Source organism: Pteropus medius, unplaced genomic scaffold, assembly GCF_902729225.1.
Source record: "Pteropus medius unplaced genomic scaffold, Ma_sr-lr_union100, whole genome shotgun sequence".
Classification (NCBI taxonomy): domain Eukaryota; kingdom Metazoa; phylum Chordata; class Mammalia; order Chiroptera; family Pteropodidae; genus Pteropus; species Pteropus medius.
Window position 1 is genome coordinate 28,326,531 of NW_024354502.1, and position 22,351 is coordinate 28,348,881.

A 22,351-nucleotide genomic window follows, 5' to 3' on the forward strand; every position below is an offset into this window, starting at 1 on the left:
AGGTAAAAAGGTGGGACCCAGAAGTATTTGAATTTTAGAAGACTTCCTGAAGACAGCAGAGGAATCGATATGTAAAGGAAGAAGTGCTGATGTGCAGTCTTCCTACTGGCCACCACTCACAATGCCAACATCCTTATCCACGATCCTGTCTCTATACACATCTGCGTGCATATTCACATATATGTCCTGTTTTTAGAACTAGCAAATTCGGATAGGTATCATCATGCTTTCTATGAACACATAGCTCTGTGCCCTCAAAATAAAGCCACAGAATATTAGAACTTACGGGAGGAGCTGCTCTGACTCTTTGTTGCCCTGATAAGGGAAGAGGAGGTTAAGCTGCTATGTGATGGTTGCGATATGATTACATATAGTTGGCTCGTAATAGAGGTGGGTCCTGAGCTCAGGCTTTGGGACCTCTGGCCCAGTGTGCTTCTTACAAGTAGAGTCTCACCCCCAAGGATGAAGCAGTGGGCCGTGCTGGGCAAGGACTTAACATCAAAATAGGTCTCAGATTTCCTCTTGCAGTGACTGCAGATTTATGCCATTTTCTGCTCTGCAGAACTTTATCATACCTCCCAAGAGCTCAAAGCTCTTTCATAAATACAGTAACATCAATCTTCACTGCCATTCATTCCATCCACCAACATTTATTTGAGTGGCAAGCCCAGTGGTACTAAGGCTACAAAGAAGAATAGGGTATGCCCTCAAGGTGCTGCCCGTGTATATGTATGGTGGGCGGGCTGGGGATGAAGGATACGCTGATCTTCACAATTCTGATGCAGTGTATTCAGTACACAGAGTCACTTGGGATGACCCAGGTCTGCCAGGAAAGGAAGAGTAAGTAAGGCATCCAGAGCAATTGAGCCCAAGGCTGTGCTGAGGGACTTCCAGGAATTAAACAGAAGAGAAGGAGAACTGGTGAAGTTGGTTTCAGGAAAAAGGAAGAACATGTGCAAGTCAAAGAAGGAAGGCAGAATAGGGCATGTTTGAAGAATTGCAAGCACTGGATATCACTGGAGCATAGAGGAGGAGGGAGGGAGAAGAGAGATAGGATGGAGAAGAGAGATAGGATGGTGAAGTGGGCGGAGCCAGGTATTGTTATCTCCATTATATGGATATTAAACTGGCAGCAGAGTAATATTCCCAGGACTTTCTGCTATTTATTCCAGAGTCAAGAAATGCCTATGAGCAAGCTGCCTTTGAAGCACACCTTCTACTATCCTTCCTCCAGGGTGGAAGCTTAACCAGGTGAAATCTTTAATGAAAATCAAGGAAGGTATTAAAAGTTTAGGGATAGGTGGAAAAGGCAGTGACAGTGTGGGCTGAGTCTAGGAACAGGATCTTTTTCGGTGCAGCTGCCTTTCTCTGTATCTTACTTTTGCCTCACCCAGTGACCTTCTGGCCTCCCACCAGCCTGAGTAATGCATGGACCCCAACCAAGACAATCCTGAGTTTATCCCTAAGAAAGGCACAGGCTCTGCAGAAGACTATAAACCTATTAATCCCATAGTATCTAGCACGTAGTAGGTGCTTAGTATATCTTTGTCATATGAATGAATTGATATGAATGCATCAAGAGGGTTCTTTGCCTTTCCCTCCCCCGGGGCTTTCTCTTGTTTTCCAGACCCCAAATATAATGACTAGAGTAGAAGTGAGGAGCCCTAGAAAGCCAGACGTGTGCTAGCTGCTTTGGACCGGTCATCTTCCATCCTCACCACACCCTAGCAGTTGGTATTGCATGTCCACGATCTATTACTCCAAAGCCAGGTGTGCTTTAGGATTCTGATTTTTTTTTCAGATTTTGGAAAGCTAATATTTCATAATATATATTTTATTAGCTCATACCTCCAGTGAGCCTGGGGAGCACCTTGCAATGAAGCACATAAACCCTTTTTGCAGTGAAATGTAAAAATATTCATACCAGGTAGGAAAATACATAAGCTCAGGTCTTGCTGAGGCCAAGTCTCGCTGCTGAGTGAGTTACCCAATGTTTCTGGTTTTCAGAGTGTGAGAATTTGGAAATGTTGGATAAGAGACTGTGGATCTGTGAAATCCTCACTTTTTGGATTAGGCAACTGAGATTCAGAGAAATGATATGATGTGCCCAAGGTCATTCCGCTAAGGCAAAAAGTCTGCATTAGGACACAACTTCATCCAACTCCAAAGCCCATGCTCTTTTTATTGTATACTTCTTGGTTACTTGTTGTGTCTGCTGCCCAGTGTAAAAAGGAGTAAATGACAGTCGTTTCTGGTGTGCAGCTGCCTTGAGCAATATGTAAGATCGACATGTAAGACCAGTTTGGAAAGGAGAGTTTTCTTTCTGAAACGGCAATGTCTCCATCTACTGGACATACATGGGAATGACTCAGTACTACACCAGGAAACAAAGTTTGTCCCAGTAATGGATTCTAAAGAAGCACTGTTGAATTGTCTCCCTTTCCTGTAACCACGCAAATTATATTTCAGGAGCCAGAAAGCTGCTCCTAAATTACCCCTACATAATCCATCATTCAAAATAACAACAACAACAACGACAACAACAACAACAACAACAACAACAATAATAATGAAACCTCTTTCACTCAATTGCCAGGAATTCTAGAGTGAAAGTGCCAATTTCACCATTCTCAGTACCTCTAGAACATCTGTTCTAAAACAGGACACTCTTGTTTCAAAATTTTCAGTAGTTCCCAATACAAATCATGAACAATTTTTTAACACGAATAGGGAAAATTGCAAAATATACTTCTCAGAACACCAGCGCCCCCTCTGTATAAAAAGAGCAACAACATGTTACAAAATTGTATTAAAATTGTTTTCGTGTGAGGAGGTCTCAAACAGACATGCACACACAATAGGTACTCAATCAATGCTTTGTAGACAGTTAAATTTAGTATGGTCCCTAGTCTACAAACCATTCCAAGCTTTGAACTCCGTGAAATATTGTCTAACTTTAACCTTGAAAAGACTGGGTTTTCATGTCACCTTCAGCTCTGTCTTTTGCTGCCCAATGTGATACTGTTATGCTTGGGTCTACATTCATGATATCAAAGCAGCTAGTTTAACAAGTAAAAAGAGATGTCTAATTTAGTGAATCTTACTCTCAAGATGAGGATTAGAGGTGCCACCTCACCAGTTTGGCCTGGCAACATCCCCACATCCCTGCGGTGAGTTGTGCCCACCGAGATGCACCCTCTTCAAGCCTGTGAAATTTGCCCTTAATTGGGGGAATTATCAATGTTTTAAAAACATGAATTGTCTATTGTTTAGATATCAAATAGGCTCAATCTGTCCACCTCTTTTCAGAGTGTGATTCTTGAGACTATGGGAGTTCTATGTTTATTTTACTATTATGTTTAAATATGCTTTAAAAATAAGCATCTAGTTAAATACTTTTAATAATAGGTTAAATTTTGTTTATTAGGATTATTTCCACACTAAAATGAGTTCAAAATGATGAAAACTCTAAATTGCAGAACATAAATGTATTTCAATTACTCTCAAGTTCAGGTACAAAACTTAAGCTAGAACCAAAAAAACATCACTTAAGTCAGTCTTGCTTCACTGTCTAGATAAAATAATATATAATCAGTAGTACATCAAATCAGCAATCTAAAAATCAGTAGCCTCAGTCTATTATGTATAAAGTGTAATTTTTGTAAATTAAAGGTGCTTCTAAAACATTTGAAACTTTCTAATCTGACAAATGAGAAAAAAATTTTTTCTTATAATCTTATTTACTATTAATTTATTTATTAACCACCTTCTTTTAATAAATAGAACAGGGGAGACATTCTCATTTCCTGTTTGTGAACAAATATCTAATTAGCGCTGTGACAACTATCAAGTTTTATTGCAGGGGTCAACAAGTACCCTAAAGGTTCCCAATTTGTGGTGGCATTTGACAATTCACAGACATGCCACCCGCCAGGCAATAAACAATAACTGAATCTTAAAATGGCCTCTCACCCCTATAGACATCCCCACGTCAAGAATCACAATCAGGAGTCTTCTAGCCCCATTCCTGGGAGGGCAGTGAAGAGGCAGAGTTTATAAATTGGAACTGGTCCCCATTGGGAAAGGTAGCCAATTCCTCTGTTACCATCATAGAAAGACCTCTAAGAAAGGGCCTTGAAGACAATCATTACCCCTTATGTCACACACCACACACACTGCACTGTGGGCCCAGATGGCCACATTGCAGAGCGCTACCTGGGTAGGAACCTATGAGCCCATAGTTTAAGAGCATTTTCACTGCAATCTTTTACCAGTTATCACCGTTGTTCTTTTTTTTTTAATAAGAAGGGGAGAAAACATCAAGGGGACATTTATATTTCTTGGAATCCAGAGATTAAAGGGGGAAATAACCTATTAAAAATGTCCCCAGAACAAAAATTGACAAAACAAATAGCTCTATTAAAAAACAAACAAACAAAAAACCGAACTGTGTAACAGGAGAAATTCTTTCACAAGGAGAGTGTTCCTGAGCCAAGTTTAGACAGAGGAAAATTTTTCCAGCATGTCAGGCACGAAGCTGATGTTCCATTAAGAAAAAAAAAAAGTGCTTAAGGAAAGAGTAAAGGGGGAAAGCACCAGGATTCAGACGGAGCTTTAAGTTCCAGACGGGCCCGCAGTTGCGGGCACTGGGGCACTCGGGCGCTGGGAAAGGTCTCGCTCTCAAGGCAGACTCTAGTGGATTTCTCTCTTGAGATCTCAGCTCCAGTGGACATTTCCTGTTCTGCCTCTGGAAATTCGAGCCAAAAATTACAAAACATCCTTTTCCCTGTAACCAAGTGCTTGGTTCGGAGACCATCCCCTCCCCACGTCGATGATCTCAGTCCTGCCCTCCCCTTCCTTCCGCGGAACCCCTCCCTGACCAGTGGCGCTCGGCTTCCCAAGTAGAGATGATGGATCGGCTGTAGCAGGTGATGCGAAAGCCAGAGAGAAACGACCCTGGGACGGCGGCCGAAGAGGTAGGGACCAGGGCACTGGACATTCTTGAGATCGTTTGACATTTATTGAGCAAAACAAGGCTCTTGTCTTTTCAGTCTTGGGCTGAGGGCATTTTCGCTGATGGGTGTGTGTCGTGGGTGGGTAGGCTCAGGAGCTAAGGTCAGGCATTTCTTTTCCCACTCTCCTTCCAAATTTAACTTTAATTCCTGGGTCCCTGGAAGCACATATTTTGAGTTCTGGCGAGGAAAGTGTTATGGCAGAATTCTGAGAATGTTCTAATTTATTTTTCTTTCTTTCTTTCTTTCTTTCTTTCTTTCTTTTCTTTCTTTCTTTCTTTCTTTCTTTCTTTTTTCTTTTCTTTTCTTTTCTTTCTTTCTTTTTTTTTCTTTTCTTCTTCTTTTCTCTTCCTTTTCTTCTTCTTCCTTTCTTTCTCTATCTCTTTCTTCTTCCTTCTTTTCTTCCTTTTCTCCTTCCTCCCTTATTTCCTTCCTTCCTTTCCTTCTTCTTCTTTTCCTTCCTTTTCCTTCCTTCCTTCCTTCCTTCCTTCCTTCTTTCCTTCTTTCTTTTTGTCCCTGGAATGTCAAGGAACATTCATAAGTATCCTCAGCTCTGAATAGATTCAGAGAGAAACGACTGAACTGGAAGGTCTAGGAAAAGGCATGTTTGCCATGAAGAACTGGGGTCCAGCTGTTTCTCAGAACCTGGGTCATGTATTCTTCTGGCCCCATGGTGCTCTCTCTTTCCTTCTCTCCCACCCACTATCATGGATGGGGACACAACTTGAACTGTCCTTCCAGGCATGGAGATGTGGTACCTTGAGCAACACCCCTATGCATCGATGGGCAGAGCCCTACTATATTAAATGGAACTGGTTGTGGCAGAGATAACAGGTCTACCAGAAAGCTGCATGTGGCCCTCGGCTTCCTCAGGGACATGCTCTCAGCAGTCATCACTGAAAAGCTAGCTTTGGCAACATATGTGCTGACGTTGGACTGACTCAGGACTCAGCATGGCTTCTGCACAAGGAGTGCTTGAAAATTTATGAAGCAGTCATAAATGTGGCATTTCAAATGCGCTTTCTCTGTGCTCCTATGGCTTTGACTCCTTTGAACCACACATTTTGCTCTTTAGCTACATGTTGCCATGCACTCTTCCCTACAGGCTAAATAAATAGAATGAATTCAACAAAACTAGTCATAACCTATTAGTTGGTGATCCCAAGACAGCCACTAACTCTTGTTGAGCATTTGCTGAGTGCCATGTACCATTCTAAAAGTGGTAGGTGTCATCATCATCATCCCCACTTTACAGATGAGATGATTGAGGCTGGAGACATAACTAGTAAGTGGCAGAGGAGAGATCTGAACTGAGTAGCCTCAGTCTGGAGCTCATGCTGCCATGCCCTGAAACTAAGAAGATGGGGGGTTTGAATCTTGGTTCCAGCATTGTCTAGCTAGGTGACTTTGGAGCCTCAGTTTTCTTATCTGTGAAATGGAATAATAATAACCCCACCTCGAAGAGGTGTTGTGAAAGGTAAATTAAATTTAAAAGATTATTTTACTGAAGCAGGTGAACAATGCAAGATTGCTCTTCCCAGTTCCGAGAATTTGCAACTTGAACATGGAGGGATCCCTTGCAACTGAAAAGCCTCAGGGTTCTGTAAGAGGCAGCAACAATGTCTTTTTAGGTTTGTACTTTCCACCAGGGGCATTGGAGCTCACTTGCTAGCTAGTAGTACAAGACTGTAGCTACCAGCTCACTAGACTCTAAGCTCCCTAAGGGCAGGGTTTGTGTCTTACATATATATATATTTCTCTTAGAAAAATGTTTCTTAAGGTGTGGTCTAAGGACATCATTACCCTTCAGAAGGGGCGCAGGGTACCCTTTGGAGATGAGTGCAACCAGGAGCCTGTGGGTGCTCCAGGAGCAGCCACTTCCCTCCTCCAACAAAGTGTCTTTACCTGACGTATATATTGCGTTGCCTAGTTGAAAGAAAGTTCTGAAAAATTTTCAGAACTGCTGGCCAGGAACAAGGAATGTTTTGTCTAGGCTGAAAACTATGGCTGCTATGGAACAGAGCTGACTTACAGAGCAATTTCTAGCTTGCCCCTGTCTGTGCTCTTACTTAGTTCTCCCCATCCACCTCCTATTTAATGATTATCTCCTGCCCTGGAGAGCTCACTGGAAGCATGTGCCAGCCAGGCTCAGGAGGTGAGCTCTTTCATCTAAGGCAGCCCATCCTCACACGCAGGGATAGACAAGGGGCAGGGCTCCACAGAGCTTAGATTACAACCTGACCTCTGTCTGACTCTTGTCTGAATGTGCCCTTCTCACTTCTGCTCACAATTATGGACTGAATGATTAATAATCATAAAAGCTATTATTGATCTTCCTTAATGGTAACAGCTTTCTTATTGAGCCAGGCCTTATGCTGAGCACATTATACATATTAGCTCATCTTCTCTCCACAAAAGCCCTATAAGGCAGCCTTGGGCATAATCCTCACTCTGCTGATGAAGAATCTAAAGGTAGAGACATTAAGCAACTTGCTTAAGGTCACCCAGCCAGTTAGTAGTGAAGGCGAGATTGGAGCTCCATCCCCTGAATCTGAGTACACTGCCTTTAATATTTTTGCAGCTCTGTTTGACAGAGGTAAAAAGGGATATTATGTAAGTATGATTCTTTCATACTTTTGGCAAAGGATGCCCCCGAGAGTAGGCTGGGAGGAACACAGTGACAGGGCCAGGAAAGAATGTTCCATGGAGGAAGGGTGCCACTGTGAAAAAGTAGTTAGAATTCTTGTCTAAACTGTTTCCCCGATAAATTTGACCTCTCCTCTGAGGTCCAAATCCTAGCTCTACCGCATATTAGCTAGGCAATCTTAGGAAAATTATCAAAATAATGATATCTTATGGAGAAGGATGAAAAACGACACTATCTATTTTACAAAGATATTATGAGGACAAAAAGACAGTTCACTTAAAACATTTATGTAGAAGGATGAAAAACGACACTATCTATTTTACAAAGATATTATGAAGACAAAAAGACAGTTCACTTAAAACATTTAGAACTGTGTTTGGCACATAGTAAGCACTCAATAAACGTGTAAAAGAGGTTGTTGGATTAACCTTAGTTAAAGCAGTTGGGCGGCAGTCTTAAAATAAGAAGTAGCTGTGTTTGAGACTGTAAAATAGGAACCAACAATTTCAACTGTGAGCTGGGGAGGGGACTGTTGTGCCTGGACCTCAGCCAGGAAGGACCCAGGGTCCCTGCGAGACAATTTAGGATCTGTGAGAAAGAGCTTAGATGTTCTCTTAGGGATTAAAGGGGTAGAACTGAAACAACAAGTCTTTAGGGTTAGGCTTGCCAAATTCAGTCCTTTGATTAAATGAAGTATAATTTATCTTTGTAGTTCTGGAAATTAGTCCCAACAGTTAGATCTATTGTTATTTCAAAAAAAAAAAATGCTTGTTTTTCAATGACTAAATGACATTGGCTGAACCACTCATATTTTTGGAAAGATGACTTTAGGATTTCAAGCTGAGATATAAAATTTAAAAGCTAAATATAGCTGTTTAAAAAAAACAGTAAGGAGATCATGACTTACAAAAGAATTTTGTGGCTTTTTCAAAGAACAAACTTGTGAGCACAGCCTAAGTTTAGATAAAATTTGCAATGATTTTGAAAGTAGCGTGCATCAGTTGGCCAACCTTTGCTGGAAGTAAATTAGACAAGAAATAAATTAATGACTGACATTTATTGAACACCTTCTATGAGCCAGGCCTTTTGCCAAGTACTTCATATGCATTATCTCATTTGTTTAATCCTCATAAACACCTATCGTGTGAGTACTATTACTATCCCCGGTTTACAAATGAAGATAGCAAAATCTGGAAAAGGAAATTATATGCACAAAAACACACATAGCCAGTAAGTGCTAGGGTTGGGATTGTAACTCGGGACTGTCTGGTTTAGGTATGGGTGCTTAAAACTTACATTATGGCTCTAGTAAATCTAAGCCTCTATGACTTAAGCCATTTAGATTTGCTTGAAGAGTGTCGTGTAGTTGACCCTTGAACAACACAAGTTTGAACTATGCTGGTCTATTTATATGCAGACTTTTTCCAATAAATACTATAAATGTATTTTTTCTTATGATTTTTTTAAATAACATTTTTCTCTAGCTTACTTTATAAGAAGAATATGGTATATGATACGGTATCATACAAAATACGTGTTTATCAACTTTATGTTATCTTTAAGGCTTCCGAGCAATGGTAGGCTATTAGTAGTTAAGTTTTTGGGGAGTCATAAGTTACATGTAAATTTTCAACTGTGCCCCTAACTCCAGTGTTTTTCAAGGGTCGGTGTTATTTGGAAGTAAATGGAGGGAGCAATAAGGTGCATGAGGTCTGAGGAAAACACTTGTAGACATTTGGGAGAACAGGGGGCAGAAGATGCAAATGGCCTGGACATCTAAGCAAGCAAACTGTGCCAGGCAGTGCCAGCTGTGGGTAAACCCGTGAAGCCGGTTGTCTTGTCTTCTTAATCTTTCTCAGTGCACTGTCAGCAGCCCCGATTTACCAGGATTTTTCCCTCCTTCCTCAAGGGATCTCTGTCAATTCTGACAACACAGAGAAGGTCCCAGCAGTGGCCTCCCGCTGTATCCTGCTGCTTCTCCTAATACTCTCAGTATCCCATATCTAAAATTAACCCTCTGATTCGTTGTCCATCCAAACCCTCTTTGACCAGTGCTTGACTTTTAGCAAACCATTAGACAGTGATTAATAAGTGAATTGATATGCAGGTATGGCTCTAGTGAGAGACTTTTAGAGTGATGATGAAGAGGAGAAGCATTTGGAGTAGGGAGACTCCCCCGGCCCCTGCTAACCACACCACAGTTGTCAACCGCTTCAAAGCTGGAAAGACAAACTCTTTTCTGAGGCTCTGAGGTCCAGATAGCAAGCTTTTTATGTGTTACTTGTTAGAGAAACTGCTTACTGAATTCTCAAAACATTCAGAGTTCGGACACAACCAGGACAGCTCTAGGCAGCAGTGTGAAGTATGTGATGTCCTTCCTCAGTGCCTAGAGCACTGTCTTTGTCCTTTTCTCTTTTCGCATTGGCCCTTTATCTATCTACCCACCTTCTCAGCCTCTCACATCCAGACTCCCTTTCCTCTTCTCTGATAAGGCCTTTCAGACTCTTACTGCACTGAACTGTCTTAAAGCGTTCACCTCCCAAGTGTGGGTGTGTTTACAACAAAAATTTATTTTTATTCTGGAAACAAGATGACAATGGAATTTAGGAATCAATTAACAGTTTGTAGGGGAGGGGATAAAGATTCTGGAATATAGATCCTTCTTAGATGCCCACCTCTTCCCAAATTACACACACTATAAACCAGTACCCATGTGGGGCTCATCAGTAGTTATGGAGAGTCCTAGCTTAATGACTAGGGATGGAGTTAGAAAAAGGGAGGAAATCTGTTGTATATCCCAGGCTGCCCAAGATTTATGGGGGGCTTTGGGGGAAGGGGATTTATCCCTTCTGCACTTTCATCCCTGGAGAGATAATAGGGATATTCTTTTCCTTAGCCTCACCCTCTACTTTCAAAAAGAGGTTTCAAGAAACAGAAGCATGCAGAAGTTGAAAAACCAGACACAATACAGAATAAAATGTCCCAAAGCAGCAGGGGATGGCTTACATGTTCATTGTTTAATGTTGGGCTCCCCTGGACCCTTGGAACTTTCCATAGTTTGACTTTCTGGCTAATTATTACCATCTGTGTGGTTGCTGGCAGCCAATCCTTTGCTGGGCTTGTCAATCAAGTTATTGGGCCAGCCTGGGGGCTGCACCAACTGCTGCCAGCTGCCGAGGCCCCTTCCAGTTTTCTTCAGGAACAAGCAGGCGTGCCCACTGACTAGTGACCCGGCTATTGGGTTAGTGGCTTGCCTTTCTGCCTGCCTCTTCACCTCCTACAGTTGGCTGTCCAGAGCCCAGGCTGATTTTCTAGTCTCGAGTTTCCTATTCCAGCATGATTATGATATGTCTGCATCGGTGAGAGAGTACAGCCTGCTCCTTTCCATGGAGTGGCTCAGTAACCAGCATGCACTGCACAGCCTTGCACAGATGCAGAGATGCGTCATGGAAAAAAGAAGGCTGCATATACTTCAGTAAATAAACAGCTGTCAGGACTCTAGGCACGTATCAGCCATAGCCTGTTAAGGCATTTAGTTCGCTTCTAGAATCATGCGTTATAGGATTGAAAGAGAGCTCAGAGACTTTCTAGTCTAAACTCTTCATTTTACAGATGAGAAGAATGAGGCCTAGAGAAGTAGTGACTTGCCCAAAGTCACAGAGCTAAGGTCCAAGGCTCTTCCATCTCGCAAAACCAATCTGTTATGTCGATGGTCTTGAGAAGATATTAAAACTTCTTGAGTGCTGGATATTTCCATTTGCCCTTACAAAGCCACTCTCCATCCTTCTCCATTCTCCTTTGTGCCCAGGAGGCTCACCTGAATAGTTCCTTTGCATTTGGCTTCCAGTTAGGTTCAGCCAATGGAAGCCATGGGTGGAAAATCAGAGGGATTGAAGAGAGTGATCTGAAGGTATCTATTGCCCTTGCTCCTTTCCGGCTGGATTGTCATGGGCTAGTTGCATCTTCTGACTAAGACTGTAACTTCTGTCAGATGTCCCTCTCCACACAGCTCTATCCCCCTGACCCTTTAGGCCTAAGACAGAAGCAGAGTCTTCCCCACTGTATAACCCTGGAGAACTGTACTATCTCTCGAGGTCTCCCAAACTTTACTCAGACTTTGGTCAATAGTCCCTTTATTAAACTTTTGACTTGGAGAGTGTTACCTGCCAGGGTCTTGACTGATTCATGTGGCTTTGTTTATTAGAGAAAGAAAAATCTAGTCATGACTCTCTAGAGTACTCTTGGCTTGACAGTTTCTCAGACTTACTTTGCTTTTAATGACTTTGAAAGTTCTGAAGACTGCTGATCCAGTATTTTGTAGGATGTCTCAGTTGGGATTCATCTTATTTTTCCTCATGACTACACTAAGGTTATATTTTTTGGGGAGGAAGACCACAGAAGTAAAAGCCAATTCACTGCATCATATCAAGGGTACACACTATCAACATGGCTTGTCACTGTTAGTGTTAACCTTGATTACCTGGCTGAGGTAATGTTTGTCAGATTTCTCCACTGTAAAGTCATTCTTTTCCCCTATTTTCATACTGTACTGTTCGGAAGGAAGACACTATGGCATAGCCCATGCTTAAAGAATGGAGAGTAAAGCATTGCCTCATTGAGGGTGGAGTATCTACATAAATTATTTGGAATTCTTCATGAAAGATTTGTCTCTTATCTTGATTTATTTATTTGTTAAATCATTTATGTTTATTAGTAGAAACTCCTGCATATTATTTTGTACTTCAGGTTATAGTCTGATACTAACTTATTAATTTTATTGCTCAGTTTGTTCCAGCTTTGGCCATTGGGGATTCTTTCATATGGCTTCTGTGTCTCTTTGTTATACTCCCACCAATGTGGGTTTTGGTGTTGCTTTTGTTTGTTGGTTTGTTTGTTGTTGTTTTTTTTTTGAGCACTTCTTTACTTTCTAGAATTTTAAGATGCTCTTGGCTCATTATATAGTTCCTGCCTATAGTTCCTAGAATCAATCATTTCTCCAAGTAGCCCTGGTTCCTTTTATTGAAAAATGGTATTGAAAAACCAAGGTGCAAGTGCTAAGTGTGCTTGCTGCTACTGAGATGCTGTTGCTCCTAGGCCCTCTCAGCTGATAGAGCAGGAAGTTTATATGTATATACCAACTTGTGTATATACACACATTTATAACTATTTCTGTATGTAACCATCTGAATCTAAATTAAGCAAAATGTGAATTCATACTGATGTCTCCAACTCTAATCCATTACCACATGGATCTTTTTAGACCTCTTTTTGCTCATCTATAACCTCCCATTTCCACAATGAGAAACGTGGGTCCCACCATCTGCCATCCATTTACTTCATTGTTCAATTACAATATGCATGTATACTGGTATCAAAATTGTTAACATCTACTCCCATGGGAAACAACTTTATCAGTTAGATTACAGTGCTTATGTACAATTTCTTTTGCCTTTAGTCTTACGGACTCCAGTCATTTCCAGTTAGTTAGGTCAGCACCTTTTCCTCCTCGGCCTCTTCAGTGAAGTTGTTTCATGCATTTGTAACAGTCAGATTGTTTTGTCACAGTCTTCTTTCCATCCTGGGGTCCCCTGATCTCCTAAATAATTTTTCTTTAATCTGTACACATTAAGTTCACTTTTTGTGCTGTAAAGTTCTATGGGTTTTGACAAATATGTAGTGTCATGTTCCCACCATTATGGTATCACATATATTAGTTTCACGCCCTAAAAAATCCCCTGTGTTTCATGTATTAAGGGTTACTGAGGACTAAAACCTAAGAAAGGAAAAGGAGCAAAAGCAAGATTAGGCATCAGGATCTGTGATGCAGGCTGGACTAAGTCTCTGCCTGACCAATGCAGCACTCCAAAGCAAAGATTGCTTATGAGAGGGACCCCATGCTGGGCAGAAATGACCAGGCCTTTATACTACCACCTAGCTCAGCATTGGCTGGGGACTGCCAAGGAAGACGGTTCTCGCTCAAAAGCAGAGGCAGACCCTGAAGACACTAACAGCTGGAGATAATCAGCTAACCACATTCCTTGAAGCTGAGTTGCTAAATCCTTTCTTGGAGAAGGATCTGAGTGCTGCAACTCTGTCTACCAGAATTATCTTTGGAAATTTATAAGCAGAGGTTGGCCAACCATTTGTCAGGAATCTTGAACAGAAGATTCCTGCATCAGGTGAGATTTGGAATTGGATGATTGCATTGGACCCTTTCAGCTCTTCCGCTCTATGACTGTCCTTCAGCCTGGTTTGATCCAGGCAATGCAGGTGTTCCATTTCTCACATTCATTCCATCTTGCTCAAGCCCCTGCTTCCCTTCTTGCCCTGATCATCTATGCCCTGCTCTGTCCTAGAGGTAGGATCAGAGCTCCTCTTTTCTCCCAGGGACTATTCATGGAGGTGTTAGGGAGCCAAAAGATGGAGTCTATGGCTCCCACATCTGCTGCCCACACCTTTTAAAATCCCAGATAATCAAGAAAATGGTTACAGTTTCAATAGCAATGTGGACCACAAATCTGAGCATAGACAAAAAGTTTGTGAGTTGAAAGTTGAAAAACTCAAAGCTAAGACTATACAAACCAAATCCCGATTGGACATGTCCCCTCCCTGGACCATGGGAAAAGCAAAATAACAGCACTCCCTACTGATCTATACATATACCATACCTGGCAAGGTATGATAGTTTTAATTTCCTCTATCCTAACTCCCATGCCTATGGGTGCCCTGCCATTATCATCTGCAGGTGCAGAGTCATTCTAGCACATTTTGGTCTTTCTCTGTAGGAAAATGGAAAACATTCAGACTTCCTGAAGAAAGAGTGACTCTGATGTTCTGTTCTACCTGTGCTTACTCTTCCTTTTACTTAACCTGCTTAAGAATAAAAGGCTGTTTTATTCTCGTAACTTGGCAGTTCTGTCAGGCTCGCAAATGTCTTAAGATAAATAATTAAAGTCTCCACATGACTTCTTAGGACAATCTTCACTTCCAAACCTAAGGAACTTTTTATATTTACTTTGTCTCTTTTTAGAGATTTTCTTTGAAGTTTGCTTCTGCTTTTTTTGCAGCATTTTCAGCCTTCATAGACTCTGTTTTGCCCAGGCAGAGAACAGGAGCTTTTTTTTTTTTAATATATATCCATGATTTTATTTTTATACAATGAACCATGCATACTGATTTTAATTTCTAAGTTTCACAAATTAAAGTGCCTTCAACCCCAGCTGTCAGGACTCATACCAGCTTTCAGTTTTCCTGTCTGCTTTGTCATTGTTCGGTGGAGTGACTAAAGCCAGAACCTGCTGGGTCAGAGAGTGGAAAGAAAGTACTCGTGGATGAACTCTCCCTACCTTCCACTTCCAGGACCAGATAGCAGGGTTGGAGTCCATGTTTAAATACCCAAAGGTTGTTCCAAGTCACTATTCCAAAGCCGCATGAGACCCCAAAAAGTACTAAGAGTTAGTATTTCAAGAAGACACCTGCGGTTACTGAGTTCAGGATGTATGAATTATAGGCACGTAATGTTTCTGAAAATAACGCCAAGGCACAAAAAATAGTCTGCTTAAAAAAAAAAAATCAGTGAAAAGGAAACTAAGGGTATACTGTCCCTGAACCATTATTTAGGACTAGAAATGACAAGTAAATGAAATGAAAAAAAAAAGAAAGTGTTCTTTTTTTTTATTTAAAATTTAAAGTGCTTTCATTCCTCTCCCTGAGAAGACAGAATGAATTGTGAGCTTGGCAGCTGTTTCCACAGCAGGAGAGCAGGGTCACAGGTTGGAAGCACGAGCTCTCTTCTGGAAACTGCCAGCTTATTAGAGGTGACAGTTGCATCACCTTTAAACAGGGAATAAAGATATATTTTTGTTCTTGCCAGAATTCAGTTTTGCTGGCACAGTTTTAGAGAACAGTAACACACAGAGTGGCTGGTGGAATAATAGAGGAATTTCTGAGAATTGACCTTAGGCAAAATGTGTTTGGCTAGAAACTTGCACTGAAAATCTACCTTGTAAGTAAGCATGTGACTTTCACCTGACTTAATTGTCTTCAGTCCCGAGGGTTTGAAGGCCAGAGAAAAGATCCCAGCCTGGCACGTTCACTCTTCCGAGTAAACTAAGAATAAATTCAAAGACAAATGGAATTTCTCTCTTTGACACTGACTCTAAGTGGGATGGTTTTTTAAATATATTTTTAAAAATTTTCTAATCAAAATAACAGATATGTAATCTTTGTATTTGGGTTAAGTGTGAATGAAGGAAATAAGGATCGAGGAAAGAACAAAGGACGTGGTAGGGCTGGGGAAATCTGAGTCCAGGTTCCAGCTTTGGCACTATCTCTGTAACCTTGGATGTCTCTAGTGTCATGGCCTTGGTTCACTTATATTAATATAAGAAGGTGGAACTAGGTGGCCTCTAAGGGCCTTTCCAGCTCTGTACTAAGAATTGTTCACTTAGTTTTGATTTTTTTCTTATGTTTAGGCAGTGCCAAAACAATGATGAAGTGGAACTAGGGTATAGATTTGCAAGAGGGTCATCTAGAGTCTGGTGGCAGGTCTCAGGCAACTCTCACCTCATCTAACATTTTTGCAAAGATGAATTCAGATTAAGACAGTCATCAAGGTAGGCATTTATCTATGTTTGTTGAATGAATGAGTGTGTGAGTGAATGAATGAATCACTCAGGACTGCATAAGGGAGAAGAGAATGAAAACATTAAGTTAGAGGAAGTTCTTTTGTGATAGGGCATAATTTTGCTTAGCAGTGATGGCTGGGGGAGGTTTTATGGATAGATTCAATCAAGCTAAATTTCAGGAAGTATAGGCATACCTTGGAGATATTCCGGGTTCAGTTCCAGACCACCGCAATAAAGCAAATTTCACAATAAAGTGAGTCACACATATCTTTTGCTTTCCCAGTGCATATAAAAGTTACGCTTATACTATACTGTAGTCCTTTAAGTGTGTGATAGCATTATGTCTAATAAACAATGTACATACCTTAATTTAAAAATATTTTATTGCTAAAATATGCTAATCATCATCCGAGCCTTCAGCAAGTCATAATTTTTTTTGCTGGTGGAAGGTCTTGCCTTGATGTTGATGGCTGCTGTGTGATCAGGGTGGTGGTTGTTAAAGGTTGGGGTGGCTGTGGCAATTTCTTAAAATGAGACAACAGTGAAGTCTGCTGCATCAATTGACTCTTCCTTTTATGAATGATTTCACTGTAGCATGTGATGCTGTTCGATAGCATTTTACTCAAAGTAGAACTTCTTTCAATATTGGAGTCAATCTTTTCAAATCCTGACACTATTTTACCAACTAAGTTTACGTAATATTCTAAATCCTTGTGTTGTCATTTCAACAATCTTCACAGCATCTTCAGCAGGAGTAGTTTCCATTTCAAGGAACCACTTTCTTTGTTTACCCAGAAGAAGCAACTCCTCGGCTATTAGTTTTATCATAAGATTGCAGCACTTCAGTCACATCTTCAGGCTCTAGTTCTAATTCTAGTTCTCTTGCTATTTCTACCACATCTTCAGTTACTTCCTCCACTGAAGTCTTGAACCCCTCAAAGGTATTCATTAGGGTTGGAATCAACTTCTCTAAACTCTTGTTAATGTTGATATTTTGACCTCTTATCGTGAATCACAAATATCCTTAATGGTATCTAGAATGGTGAATCCCTTCCAGAAAGTTTTTCATTTATTTTGCCAAGACCTATCAAAGGAATCACTATCTATGGCAGCTATAGCCTTACAAAATGTATTTCTTAAATAAGAGGACTTGAAAGTAAAAATTACTCCTGATCCATGGGCTGCAGAATGGATGTTGTGTTAACAGGCATAAAAACAACATTAATCTCGTACATCCCAATCAGAGCTCTTGGGTCGCCAGGTACATTGTCAATGAGCAGTAATATTTAGGAAAGAATATTTCTGAGCATTAGGTCTCAACAGTGGGTTCAAAAGATTCAGTAAACCATGTTGTAAACAGATGTGCTGTCATCCAGGCTTTGTTATTCTATTTATACAGTACGGGCAGAGTAGATTTAGCATAATTCTTAAGGATCCTAGAATTTTCAGAATGGTAAATGAGCACTGGCTTCAACTTAAACTCCCCTGCTATATAGTCTCTAACTAGAGAGTCAGCCTGTCCTTTCGAACTTTGAAGCCAGGCACTGACTTCTCCTCTCTAGCTCTCAAAGTCCTAGTGGATATCTTCTTCCAATATAAAGCTGTTTAATCTACTTTAAAAATCTGTTGTTTAGTGTAGCCACCTTCACTATCTTAGCTAGATGGTCTGGATCACTTGCTGCAGCTTCTATATTAGCACTCACTGCTTTACCTTGCACTTTTACATTACGGAAAACGGCTTCTTTTCTTAAACCTCATAAACCAACTTCTGCTAGCTTCAAAATTTTTTTCTGCAGTTTCCTCACCCCCCTCTCAGCTTTCATAGAATTGAAGAGAGTTAGGGTCTTGCTCTGGATTAGGTTTTGGACTATGGAATGTTATCGTTGGTTTGATCTATCCAAACCACTGAAGCTTTCTCCATATCAATGAAGATGTTTTGCTTCCTTATCATTCATGTATTCTTTAGAGTAGCACTTTTAATTTCCTTCAAGAACTTTTCCGTTTCATTCACAGCTTGGCTCACTGTTTGGCACAAGAGACCTAACTTTCAGCCTGTCTTGTCTTTCGACATGCTTTCCTCACTAAGCTTAATCATTTCTAGCTTCTGATTTAAAGTGAAAGACTTGTGACTCTTCCTTTCACTTGAACACTTAGAGGCCATTGTAGGGTTATTAATTGGCCTAAATTCAATGTTATTGTGTCCCAGGGAATGGGTAGACCTGAAGAGAGGGAGAGAGCCAGGAAATGGCCAGTTGGTGGAGCAGTCAGAACACATACAACATTTATCAGTTGTTTGCCATCGCATATGGGCATGGTCGTGGCACCCCAAAAGAACTGCGTTGGAAGCATCAAAGATCTCTGATCACTGATCACTATAACAAATATAATAATAATGAAAAAAAATTTGAACAGAATTATTGAAAAGATTGCCAAAATGTGACACAGAGATACGAAGTGAGTAAACGCTATTGGAAAAATGGCACCAATAGACTCGCTGGATGCAGGGTTGCCACAAGCCTTTCATTTATAAAAAATGCTATATCTTGGAAGTGCAATAAAGCAAAGCACAATAAAATGAGGTTTGCCTATATTAAGGTTAGGGCTAATTTACGTAGCACTCTTTATCTATAGCGTAAGATGGAGTGGTTGCTGGAAGGCTGCTAAGTAATACAGTTCTTCTAGGTGTAGGTGGTTTTACTACAAGATAATGAGACTCTTTTACTCCCCAATTTGATGACCAGAATGTTAATTAGGATTTTCATTGGCTGAGGCTCACGTAAATCAAAATATTAGTGGCTAATTGATATATTATTTGTTTTTCTGTCATATAAAAGAAATCTGTAGGTAGGCGATCCAGGGCAGGCTCAGAGGCTCCAGGGAGTCATGGATTCAGGCCCTTTCAACATCAGGGTTAAACATGGCTGTTTAAACATGGCTTCAGCCATCAGGGAAAAGAAAGAACCAAAAAAGGGCTCACCTCTGTCTTAGTCCATTTTGGCTGCTATAACAAAATACCACAAACTGCGTAGCTTGTAAACAACAGAAATTTATTTTTCTCAGTTTTGAAAGCTGGAAGTCCAACATCTGGGCACAAGCATGTTTGCATTCTAGGGAGGCCCTCTTCCTGGTTCATAGCCAGTGCCTTCTGTGTCCTCACATGGTGGAAGGAGCAAGGGATCTCTCTGGAGAATCTTTTGTAAGGGTACTAAATCCCATTAATGAGTGCTCCATCCTCATGATTTAAGCATTTCACAAAGGCTCAAGCTCCTAATATCATTACCTTTGGGGGGTTACGACTTCAGCATATGAATTTTGAGGGACACCAACATTCAGACCTTAGTACCTCCTCACTTCTATTAATGATACTTCCTGAACATTGAACTTGACACTTCTGTTTTCATCCCATTGACCAAAACTTTAAAAAATAATCCCTGTAGAAAACAAAACAGATTTAAAAAAAAAAAGAAAGAAAGAAAATTTTAAGTTTATTTTGAATTTTATATACGAGAAGACAAAGAGCCTGGAATAGCCAAAAAAGGTGAACATTAGAGCACTCACACTACCTGATTTCAAGAACAATACGTGGCTCTTCAGTAGTAAGTCCAATTTTATCTTTTGGCTTATAAATTGGCATTTAAATAATTTCCAAAAAAGAAAAGATGGTGCAGCTCTGAGATAAGTATGTAACTTCCCAAGATACCTGTTTTGAAGGGTATTACCTAGTTGGCTTGATTGTAGCGGGGAATAGCTCTGTGTTGAATATCAGCTTTGTGATCAAGACAGAACTGGTTTTAAACACTGGATACACCACTTATCTCTCTAAACCTCAGTTACTTCATCTTAAAATAGGGTGTACAGTGTAAAAATTAAAGAAATGTAATGTAGAAGCTAAACTCTATGTTGTAGTTCTGAAGCTAGCCTACCTGGGTTTGAATCCTAGCTCTGCGATTTTCTAGCTGTTTAACCTTACCATGTTTCAGTTTACTCATTTATAAATTGAGGATACTAAAAATGCCTACCCAAGCAGTTGTGATGAATATTAAATTAGTTAATAAATTTTAAGCACTTAGAACTGAGTCTGGCACATAAAAAGTGCTCAATGAGTATTACCTACTGTTACCATCATTTCCCACTGTTATGAGGACTAACTGTGATTACTTTTATCAACAACCAAGCAAGGTCCCTGGTATGCCATACGTGTAAGCTCCCATCCTTCTACAGACCCTAATTATCATTCTAGGGGATAAGGTTTGACACTGAAGGGTATATTTTGCCACACCAGGGGCAATCTTGAATTTCCATTTCTTAAATTTTCTTTCTTCGCTCTTTTTTTAACATTAAAAAAAAAAAATGCCTTACTGACAGAATTATAATCAACAAATGGAAACCTTAACACTGAATATCAAGTACTACCCTTCCCAAGCTCCACCACAGGCCATATATCTCCTTCAACCTCAGCTGTCCATCATGTTCAACAGAGTACCTACCAGGAACTGTAAAATGTAAGCTCCCTCCCTCCTCTCTTCTCTTCCTTTTCCTTTTGTGGTCACATTAGGCTGAAACTACAGGATACCATAAAATAGTCAGGTTTTATTCTCCCTTTATTCCATAGCGAATAAATTACTAAGTGCTCCCCAGCCATTATCTTCCTGCCTTCCACTTGAAAGAGAACTCTTCATCTGTGTGAATGGTTCTGAGCCCCAGAACCGGCATTATTTGCTCAGTCAACGGGTCAGATGAACGCAGGGTTGTCCACACTTACAGCTTTCCTCTGACTGCAGAACTTCAGAACCACATCCAGGGAGAGGAGGTGTTACTATTTTTTAAATAATTTTCCTCAGAGAACTTGTGATTGCATGAGAACAATTCTGTCTCTTCATTAGGGATGCTGAGGCTTTTTTGATTTTGTTTTTTAATTAAAGTATAAAAAGCAAGAAGAATTTTAAACCAAGGGACATAAGGCAGAGGATCTGCAGATACCTTCTAGTCTATTCCTTTGTTGGCAATCTGCAGCCAGTCTCCAGGAGGGAGAAATAGATCTTGCCTTTGTTTCCATGAGGACCAGTGATTATATATCAGAGGTCCTTGGGTCTATCCTGGGCATTTTCCATGAAAATTCAGCCCTCATAAGTTTATTTCCCAAAGACAAGGCTTCTTCTTCGCTGTCTTCATTTCCTTGGGTCTGAAGCCCCAACGGCCAATGTCTCTGTATCAGCCAGGAGAGCAAAACCAGTAAAAACACAAGCAACTCAGTAGAGATGCACATTGGGCCCCATATAGGCAACGTTTCACATTATTTTACAGACTCCTTTCCCCCCTCATTATCTCAGTTTTTCTACATCACAAGATAGAGTGTGGGTTTCACTTTTTTCCTTTTTTTTATAAACCATTTTAGTGGCACTACCCTGTGCCTTTCTGCTCTAGTAGTAATATAACTCAACAGCCCATCTGGTCCACCCAGTAGGAAGACAACTTTCCCATCTCTACTCTTCTCTTCTGTCACTTCCCCTCCCATTTTCTCTTGGAATGACCCACTGAGAATAAAGACTTTTTTCAGTAGGAGAAGCTGAAGGCTCCTCTGGAGGGGACCAAGAATTATGTGTGCATTATCAATGGCACTTCAATCACATTGCCAAAATATTCCAGATAAAATGTGTGAAGAATTTGAACTTTTTAAAAAAGTTATCTGCCAAGAGTCAACTTTTCTTCAGCTATTTGAAATCCTTCCCATAAAATCTCCATTCCAATCTCACTACACTTTTACTAATTAATGTTTATTTTCCCACTCCCAAATACCCTGAAGTATATATCTACAATGTGGCAGCATCCTGAACTCTAGGAACTCTCTGACTCTACTACAGTGAAGATAATGTAAACACAGGAAGTCAAAATTCAACATAAAAAAGAGAGATCTGTTGTCAATATGTCTTTTTTATGAGTTTTCCGATCCTTTCTGGAAACATCAAAATGTAGCCACAAACACTTTTATTCTCCTAGAGCTTCCAGTCAAGAATGATAGTTAATGTTGAACACCATTCTGTGTGCCTAGCCACAGGCTCATTTAT

General features: G+C 40.5%; 1 protein-coding gene across 1 annotated transcript in view; it reads left to right on the forward strand.

Moving 5' to 3' along the window:
• Positions 1-4,859: 4,859 nt before the first annotated feature.
• The window catches only part of TACC1 (transforming acidic coiled-coil containing protein 1), an 89,242-nt gene continuing 71,750 nt past the window's right edge, over positions 4,860-22,351 (forward strand). Inside the window, exon 1 of the mRNA XM_039853746.1 lies at positions 4,860-4,976. The gene's annotated coding sequence lies outside the window, so the exon portion shown is untranslated. The remainder of the gene's footprint in view (positions 4,977-22,351) is intronic.